This window comes from Canis lupus, chromosome 35 (genome assembly GCF_048164855.1).
Source record: "Canis lupus baileyi chromosome 35, mCanLup2.hap1, whole genome shotgun sequence".
Classification (NCBI taxonomy): Eukaryota; Metazoa; Chordata; class Mammalia; order Carnivora; family Canidae; genus Canis; species Canis lupus.
In genome coordinates, this window is record NC_132872.1 from 8,090,024 (window position 1) to 8,100,107 (window position 10,084).

The following is a 10,084-nucleotide window of genomic DNA, read 5'->3' on the forward strand; positions in this document are numbered from 1 at the left end:
TCTTCAGGTGTGTTTTCTTTTTGTGTTCCATACATCCCTACATGGCACTTACTTATTTTCCTTAAAGGATATAGTATTTTTTTAAAAAAAAACTCATAATATTAGTTCCTTCTGTTCTTGTGTCATTCTGGGAACTCTAGATACTCCTGTTGTAAGGAGAAAGTAAATACTAATCTCGTTTAGTGAAATCTCCAAAATGAAGGGCATAGAAGTAAGGAAATACCCTTTACCAATTCAGAATGAGTATGGTAGCCATACCATACCATCTCATTCAATGTTTTGTTTTTCATTTTTAACTTACTTAAAGGCAAGAGGTAGACAAGCCTTCAGTCTTCATGCTTTATATCATTATTGTTATTCTTGGCTAGTTCTCTCTCTCTTTCTCGGTTTTTTTTTTTTTTTTGGTTTTTTTTTTTTCTTTTTTTAGTTCTCTCTTTTGGGAAAGTTATTTGTTTAGATTTTGGACCACGTTAGGGTGCCTTGGCTTAGAAGATCTCAACTGTTTGGCATGATTAATCTGTAGATGTCTAGTTACATTTTAAGATAAACTAGGATCATTAATTTAATGCCTACTGGCCAAATAATTGTCTCTTACTGGTTAGTAGCTATCCCAGGCCAGAGGCTAGACTAGTATAATTAAGTCACCAATGAAATAGCTCAGTGCTCTGCTGTAGTGATACCTGGGATGGAACATAGAGTGTGGTTTGCTTACTATAGCAACCCCCTGGGCCTGTTAGCTGCTTATGGGCTAATGAAGCAATTAGTCACATTCTGCCTGAAGGGAATTGAGTTTCAAATCTCAACAACAAAAGATACTGAAGAACATAATATGTAGTATCCATATGTCATTCTCTGATGGGAAAGTTGCCTCTCTTCTAAAGGAGCTGAATTAAATTGTTCCTTAGGATTCCTAGTTAATTAAGAGCATGGTTTTGAAGTATGACAGACTTCAGTTCAACAGCTAGCTCTGTCACCTCAAGCAGGTCACAACCTCTTTGGGTCTGTTTTTCTCCTCCGAAAGAAAAGAAGCAAGGGGGACGCCTGGGTGGCTCAGTGGTTGAGCAGCTGCCTTCAGCTCAGGGCATGGTCCTGGAGTCCCAGGATCAAATCCCACATCGGACTCCCTGCAATGAGCCTGCTTCTCCCTCTGTCTGTGTCTCTGCTCTCTGTGTGTCTCTCACGAATAAATAAAATCTTAAGGGATCCCTGGGTGGCGCAGCGGTTTGGCGCGCCTGCCTTTGGCCCAGGGCGCGATCCTGGAAACCCGGGATCGAATCCCACGTCGGGCTCCTGGTGCGTGGAGCCTGCTTCTCCCTCTGCCTGTGTCTCTGCCTCTCTCTATCTGTGTGTGACTATCATAAATAAACAAAAATTTTTTAAAAATCTTAAAAAAAAAAAAATAAAAGGAGGGATCCCTGGGTGGCTCACCGGTTTAGTGCCTGCCTTTGGCCCAGGGCGCGGTCCTCAGGTCCCGGGATCGAGTTCCGCGTTGGGCTCCCAGTGTGGAGCCTGCTTCTCCCTCCTCCTGTGTCTCTGCCTCTCTATGTCTATCATGAATAAATAAATAAATCTTTAAAAAAAATAAAAGGATAGTAGTAATAGTGTACAAGATTGTGAGCACTATTAAAATGGTGTACATACTGTACATTTGGCATAGTATCTAGTATTTAGTGTTACTCTAATTCTTTGATTCTATACTCATGTTTCCACCTGAATATTTGTTTGGATATACTATTTTTAGGAAGTAATTTATAGCTTTCAGAGCATTCTAGGTGAAGAATAGAATCTTGGATTCCCAAGAACGATAAAAATCAACTTCCCACCAAACACCAGTATTTGGCAGATGGTCATCCAGATTTTGCTTGAATATGTCCTGGATTATAAAAAAGGGGAAGAAAATCTATAAACTTACCACCCAGTGTGAATTTTTGCTGTATGCTGTTCAGACTTTTCTAATGCATTTATACATCCTTTTAAAATAAAAAATGATGTCATTTTTCTATGCTATATATTTTTATTTTTGTTATGCTATATTTTTATTTCATTTTTTATGCTATATATTTTTAATGAAATCATAGTATTAGTTACTTTTTCCCCTTGATGTAACTTACCAGCTGTGAATATAGTTCTCACAATATGATTTGTATTGGCTATGTATAAATCCATTCTAAACTTACTGTAGTTTAACCAATTCCCTACTGTTTTATACATTCATGCATTAAACCAAATGTTTTGTAGATTGCTTGCTATGTGTCATACCATTCATGGAATTGAGTAACAGTCTTGAACAGAACATACATACCTGATACCTAAATTATTTCTGATTTGTTGATTGGTTTAATTGAAACATATGAGGAAGAAATCACCTGAAATCCCACTGGTCTTTTTGGTGACCTTACCATTCATCTCTTTCTGCGTGTATATATTTTATTTTTACTTTTTTTTTTTTTTGGCTACTCCATAATAACATTGCACTGGAGTTTCCATAGGAAATTCTTTACAAATCCTTTACTAATAGGGACGCCTGGGTGGTTCAGCAGTTGAGCGTCTTGCCTTCCGCCCAGGGCGTGATCCTGGAGTCCTGGGATCGAGTCCCACTTTGGGCTCCCTGCATGGAGCCTGCTCCTCCCTCTGCCTATGTCTTTGCCTTTCTCTGTCTCTCATGAATAAATAAATAAAATCTTTAAATCAACAACAAATCCTTTACTAATCACTAGCTAAGGATGGGCCCAAAGCTATGCATGTTTTCAAGGCTTTGGATAAGTACTGCCTGACTGATCTCTAGAAAGGGGTTACCCACTTTTACCTTTGTATCTGAGGGTCCTATTTCCCTAAGCTCTCAGCAAGGTTAATTTTTTCAACCTTTGCCAGTTTGATATGCTTACATGACATGTAAAGGAACTAAAGGAACATGGTAGATGTCAAGGGTGCTTTAGTTCCTAAAAATATATCTCACAGACCCTCTGCCCATCCTCCCCTAATACTGAAGTAAGCCTTCCCAAAGATTATACACAACATTTTGGTACTAATAATAGTAAGAGATGCTCCCACAGTAATTTGAAAAATGAACTTCACTTCCTGGTAGGTGACCACCACATTCTGACACAACATCTTTCCTAAGCCCTTGCTATTCACAGTAATTCCCAAACTCAGTACAGATACATTCACACCATTCTTTCTAATCATTTCCTTTAGTCTAACCTTAAAACATTTGACTGAAAGGTTGATAAGAATAGGACCATAACTCTAAGCAAGGCCTACTAATAAAAGGTATGGTGCAAGGCTCCTGGAAAAAACATAATCCCCGTTTTATAGGTGAGAGAGGTACTCACTTTAAGGAAATCACTGTGGTCAGACCTGAGATGTGAGTCTTGGTCAGTAGAGTTCAAGCCCAGTGTTCTTTCCTATGCCAAGTATCTAATACAAATATCACATATTCATAGTTCTAAATTCATTTATTCATTCAGCTCATACTTAATGAAAGCCTATCAGATGCAAGAACTGCTCTAGGTGTTAAATATTCATGTATGAATCAGACACATCTTATCCTCAAGGAGACGGGAGGCTATTTGACTCAACATTTATTTACTCAGGACATAATATATGCTAGCCGCGTGCTAAGTAGTGAAAAAAGATGATAAACCACGGTCCCTACTCTCAAAGAGCTTATAATCTAGTAGATGTAATAAAATATGAACGTGTAAAATTGAGTACTCGGTACTATGGTGAATATTCCAAGATACTTTCCTAAAAAGAGTGCATGTGTGACTACCCGAGGTTTCGTCCTTTAGCTATCAAAAACTGCTAGCTGGTAGTTCCATCTGTGTCAATCATGGTGATTCTGAAAGCAAGTAATATGACTAGAAATTCAGAGTTAGGGTGAGCTCTAGATGCAGTGATATCATAGGTTCTGTGATACCATCCAAGACTCAAATTATTTTCGTCTTAGAGGGTTTTTTTTAATGATTTTATTTACTTAAGAGAGAGAGTGATGGAGAGAGTGAGAACACAAGTGGGGACAGAGGTAGAGGGAGAAGCAGACTCCTCTTTGAGCAGGAACCCAACATGGGGCTGGATCCCAGGGCCCTGGGATCATGACCTGAGCTGAAGGCAGACACTTAACCAATTGAGCCACCCAGGCATCCCTCAGAGCGATTTCTTACAGGACTGATGAAACCATATGCTTCCTTGTTCGAGTAGAACAGAAGAGAGAAACCATTCCTAAGGCATGAAATCTTCCCCACTTTTTTATAAGTCTGATTAAGCCAAATTAGGTTATGTGTACTTTTATGGACCAATAATAGTTGCCAAACAGAATGCCTCATGCTGATTGGCAACAGGACCCCCTCCCCCTGCCCTCTGATCCATGCCTAATTATAGATATCAGCACAAAACAGGAATTCTGTAACAAGGAGGAAGGGATAAATGGATTTTGAGTAGGCAACCAATTTTCCACTAACCCACCTTGTTCACTTAACAACCAAGTCATCCTGAGCGGCCACATTGAGTTTAAATGTGTCATCCGTTTACTTAAACTTTTGAGAAAAAGATATTGGTAGAACACAATACATTGTCTGATGTTCAGTTTTCACAGAATAAAGCAATCGGGTGTTCAGAGAACTATTTCCTGAAGAGTGGTCCTTACGGAGAGCCTAAGGGAGATCTGAATCTGGAAGCATTCGACTGCAAGTACCAGAACACCTCACTACGGTGCTTAAGCATTAAATGTAGTTCACCTCCTCTCATGAAGTCTGGAGGTTGAAAGTTCCAGATTGGAGACAATAGCTCAGTAATACTTGGAGAACTATAACTTGTTCTGCTTTTCGGCTCTTTATCCTTCCCATCCTTAGGTACCTCATATCTCCTGGTAGCTCAAGCATTACATCGCTGCGCATCTGTATTCAAGCCAGGACAAGAGGTAGCAGACCTTCTCACTGTCAGGAAGTCTTCTTTTTCCCAGAAGCTTCCACATACACTGCCTCTTATATCCCATTAGTCCCATGCCCACTTGTAAACCAGTTGCCATCAAGGGAAATAGGATATCGTGCTTGGCTTTGACCAGGCCTATTTTAGGCGCTGGCAACTGGGGCAAAGCCCACCCTCCTTAACATATTGCCCAAGAAAATCAGTTCCATAAACTCAGGAAAAACAGGGAGTGACTATAGGAGAGACAACCAGTAGTGTCTGCCTAAGGTCGACTTGGCGGTATGGGTCCAAAGCCTAGATCGTGCCTTTATTCTATTTTAATATATATTAGGAAAGGATTAATTTCAAGCTCAGTGTTTTTCAAACTATATGTGGTTTAGTTTCTTCTATTTAACAATCGATCCTAGGAAGACAGGAAATACACACTTTTAAAACCACATGTACCAAATAAGGCCACTAGTTTTTATTGCATTAAAAGGCCGTAATTTCCTCTGTCAACTTGCTATAAAAACGTCTAAGTTCTCTCAGCTTCTGTCCTTATCTCCTCATGGACCAGTAACAGTTCTCAGACGATCCATATTTCACAGCCATACTTGGAGAGGCAGGTTAGCCAGCTGACTTCATAATCTGGCCCCGGCCCGCCCCTCCTGCCTTGTGTCTTGCTGCTTCTTTGATTCACCTACAGCAGGCTGTACTCTGTCACCAGAATATGTCATGTATTTTTGTTTTACTTCTGGACTTGACTTCACATTCTGTTCTCCCTTCCTGGAATGTTCCCCTAGTTGGGGAACACCTAGTCATCTTTTTAGACCAGCTTAAATGTCACCTTCCCTGTGAGTTTTTTTTTTTTTTAATACTTTCTCCCCGATTAGTGCTTCCTTGGAACCCCAAATAAACTTATTTTATTGGATTGCAATTATTTCTGGGTCACTCTCCCTCATTAGACCAAAAATTCCTTGAAAGTGACAATTGTCGTGCTGGTCTTTATGTACTTATTTATTTTCTTTTAGTTTTTAAAGATTTTATTTATTCATTAGAGACACACACAGAGAGAGGCAGAGGCATAGAAGGAGGGAGAAGCAGGCTCCCTGTGGGGAGCCTGATGTGGGACTCGATCCCAGGACCCCGGAATCACAACCTGAGCCCAAGGCTAAACCCCCGAGCCACCCAGGTGCCCCTTGCTGGTCTTTATATCCCATGCGCTTGACACACATACTTTGCTCTAAATAAATGCTTATTGCGTTGAGTCAACTCAACAAATGATGTAACGGTGTGACTTCTGTTTGTTTCCTTTTATTCTCCCCCAATATTTTCTACTGTGCTTCTAGCTGCATGTTTGGGGGATCTCCTTAGAAGAACATACCATTGTGGGGCATCTGGCTGGCTAAGTCTGTAGAGCATGTAACTCTTGGTCTTGGATCATGTTGAGTGTAGAGATTACTTAAAAGGATCAATTAATTAATTTTAAAAAAGGATGTACCATTTTTACACAATTTTTCCCTGTTCTATCAAATGTGTTTTTTTTAAAGAGTTCTTTATTTTTTTAAGATTTTACTTATTTACTCATGAGAGGTGCACGGAGAGAGAAAGGGATAGAGACACACAGGCAGAGGGAGAAGCAGGCTCCATGCAGGGAGCCCAATGCAGGACTCGATCCTGGGTCTCCAGGATCACACCCTGGGCTGAAGGCGGCGCTAAACCACTGAGTCACCGGGGCTGCCCTCAAATGTGGTTTTAAAAACAAGATACAACTTTGCTTTGTTGTATTCCCATCACAGCTCCCATCCTTCAGGCATCACCCTCACTGTCATTGCAGGCAGCATGTGGGGTAATGTGCTGTGATGCCACACCACCAGCAGCATAGTCAAATCCCCTGGAGCAATCAAGGAGCCTGTATAGGGGTACACAGAAGTGCCCAAAGGCCCCTAGCAGGGTGGGACAACACAGAGAGCAGACAATTTAAGTGACCTATGCTTTAGTTCACATACTAGCTCTGCCACCTTCCTTAACCTCTCCTAAAAAGAAAAACGGTACCATGGGATGACACGAGGAAACAGTCTCTGCTTGATAAATGTTTGCATCCTCTGCTCAGGTGAGCACCTATGTGGGTTGACGAAGAAGGCCGGCTGAGAATAATAGTCAAAGGGTCTCCCTGTTTCTTTAATGGATCCGGGTGGCCCACTGGTCAGGCTTGCTGAGATGGACGACCTGCTTTGAAATTCTATCATCTCTGGAGCAGAGCCTTGGGTGCTTCTCTTTTCCTGTTTCTGATTTCCTGGCTCACAGCTGGCAGGAACAGCCACTCCGGGGCTCTGGGCGCATGACTAAACTGGAAGGATGAGCAGCTGCCGCTTGCTAAAGTCTGGTGGGTTGGTTGGGAGGCGGGCAGGTGACATTAAGGCAGCATATGGAAATCCCCAAACTCTACTGCTCAAATGACATCCAAATCATTGCTGTGATTGAGACTGGGGGCAGGCCCTTTCCTTCTCTGGGCGCTCTCTAGCTCTTCTCCTTTACCGCCGATTTTTCCCCCAGTCTACTTTAGAGTAAAGGGAATAATATACACATTTGTTGGTCAGTTGATTTTAATTTAAAAAAAGAGTGCGCCTGGGTGGCTCAGTCGGATAAGCGTCTGGCTTCAGCTCAGGTCATGATCTCAGGGTCCTGGGATCCAGCACTGCATCCCGCTCAGTGGGGAGTCTGCTTCTCCCTCTTCTTCTGCCCCTCCCCTGCTCATGCTCACTTGCACTCTCTCTCAAATAGATAAATGCAATCTTTAAATAAAAAAAAAAAAACAAAACTGGTTTCCTTCAACATGCCATACATTTTCACAACTCTGGGCTATGCTTCTGCTGTTCTAGAAATGCTCTTCTTCCTCTACCTACCTGGGTAATTCCATACCTAAGCCTCCAATCCCAAGAGCGGTATACCGCTCTTACATCATCCCTTGTGTACACCACCCTTCCTTCTAGGCAGTCACCTCTCTTTAAGCTTAATTATTGTGCTTCACACACTGAATTGCCATTTTTTTTTTTGAGGTATCTTTCCCTTAATAGAGTGAAAGCTCTTAGGAATCTGATTCTCCAAGTGCTCATAGTAGGCATCCAGTAAATCTTTGTTGGGTTTAAACTTCAACTCCGCATATTTGCCAGTTTCTAATATCTCACTAATTATAGTTAGGTTATCAGCAGTATAATAAAAGTCCCTATGCATTGAGTACTCAAATAGTTCCAGAAGGTTACTAGGTACCTCCCCCCTCTTCTATTTCAGGGGCAATAGGAGTACTGATAATGAATACTAACTAGCAGCAAGGGAAAAAAATCAGAGTCATTTGGAAACCAGAAGAGCATGTCTTAACGTTTGCATATTCCAGATTTATTTTTTGATGACCCAAAATAGTCTCCACGTTCATCCAGAAGTTCTTTGGATGTCATCAGACTTCCGGGGTGTGTGTGTGCATGTGGGGTTGGGAGTCATGGATCTAGTCTATTTCCACTTACTGCGCAAACTACTTGGCATAGCAGTGAGTCTGACTTGGGATCAAGTCCTGGCTGGACTACTGTTGCCTAGGGGAACTCGTTACCTCTGTGAGCCTCAGTTTCTCTCAGATCTAGAAGGAAAATAGTACTTATCTGGAAGGATTGTGTAATGACTAAATAATTTTTTTAAAGATTTTATCTATTTATTCATGACAGACACAGAGAGAGAGAGAGGCAGAGACACAGGCAGAGGGAGAAGCAGGCTCTGTGCAGGGAGCCTGACGTGGGACTCGATCCCGGGACTCCAGGATCATGCCCTGGGCTGAAGGCAGGCGCCAAACCTCTGAGCCACCCAGGGATCCCCAGACTAAATAATTTGTGTCTAAAGTGCCTAATCACAGCCTGATACTTGGCAGGTATTTAATAGGTGGCAGTTATTATAATTTGCAAATGATGGGTAGAGGGATGGTCTGAGCAATGCATTACCATCGTATTAACTATTGCTAGATCCAGATACGTGCAGAAGAGAGTCAGCTTAGACTTCAAAGTCATTTTTTAAAATATTTTATTTATTTATTCATGAGAGACATACAGAGAGAGAGAGGCAGAGACGCAGGCAGAGGGAGAAGCAGGCTCCACGCAGGGAGCCTGACGTGGGACTCGATCCCGGGACTCCAGGATCATGCCCTGGGCTGAAGGCAGGTGCCAAACCTCTGAGCCACCCAGGGATCCCCAGACTAAATAATTTGTGTCTAAAGTACCTAATCACAGCCTGATACTTGGTAGGTATTTAATAGGTGGTAGTTATTATAATTTGCAAATGATGGGTAGAGGGATGGTCTGAGCAATGCATTACCATCGTATTAACTATTGCTAGATCCAGATACGTGCAGAAGAGAGTCAGCTTAGAGTTCAAAGCCATTTTTTTTAATATTTTATTTATTTATTCATGAGAGACATACAGAGAGAGAGAGACAGAGAGAGAGAGAGAGAGAGAGAGGCAGAGACACTGGCAGAGGGAGAAGCAGGCTCCACGCAGGGAGCCCGACGTGGGCCTCGATCCCGGGTCTCCAGGATCAGGCCCTGGGCCGAAGGCGGCGCCAAACCGCCCAGCCACCCGGGCTGCCCCTGCCTAGTCATTTTTGTTTACTGGTTGTTAAATAAACGCCTAGTGATGTTTATAATGTGACTTAATAAAGGCCTCTGCGGGGTTTTCCAGTTCTCACTGTTAGGATTTTTTCTGGTAATAGTCCCATACTTTCCTACTTCGATGCGTCCCGCCTCAGGAGAGCCCCTAGCCCTCCCCACCGAGCCCGGCGGCCCTGCCGGAGAAGCGGTGGTAAGTCCTGCGCTGACTGTTCCTCTGTCCTCCCCTGCCGGCCTCACCCTTGTCCCCAGGGGAGATACTGAAGCGCTCTGCCAGCCTGCCGCGAGCCTGGCCTGTTTTCTCTCGCCGCCAGTACCTCTTGGATTCCAATTCCAAACATGGTATCCGTCTGGGGTCACCCTCCCTCCCGGTGCCAAGAGAGACGCATTCCAAATGGAACACAAGTGTGCCTCCAGGCTGGGCTCTCCTCACTCTGGGGACAACGGGCAGCAGGACGGGCCCTTTACCCCTCCTGCCCAAGCGGTCGCCCCGCCGTCCTGTCTCTGCCTCAGGACAATTCGGGTTTCTGCCC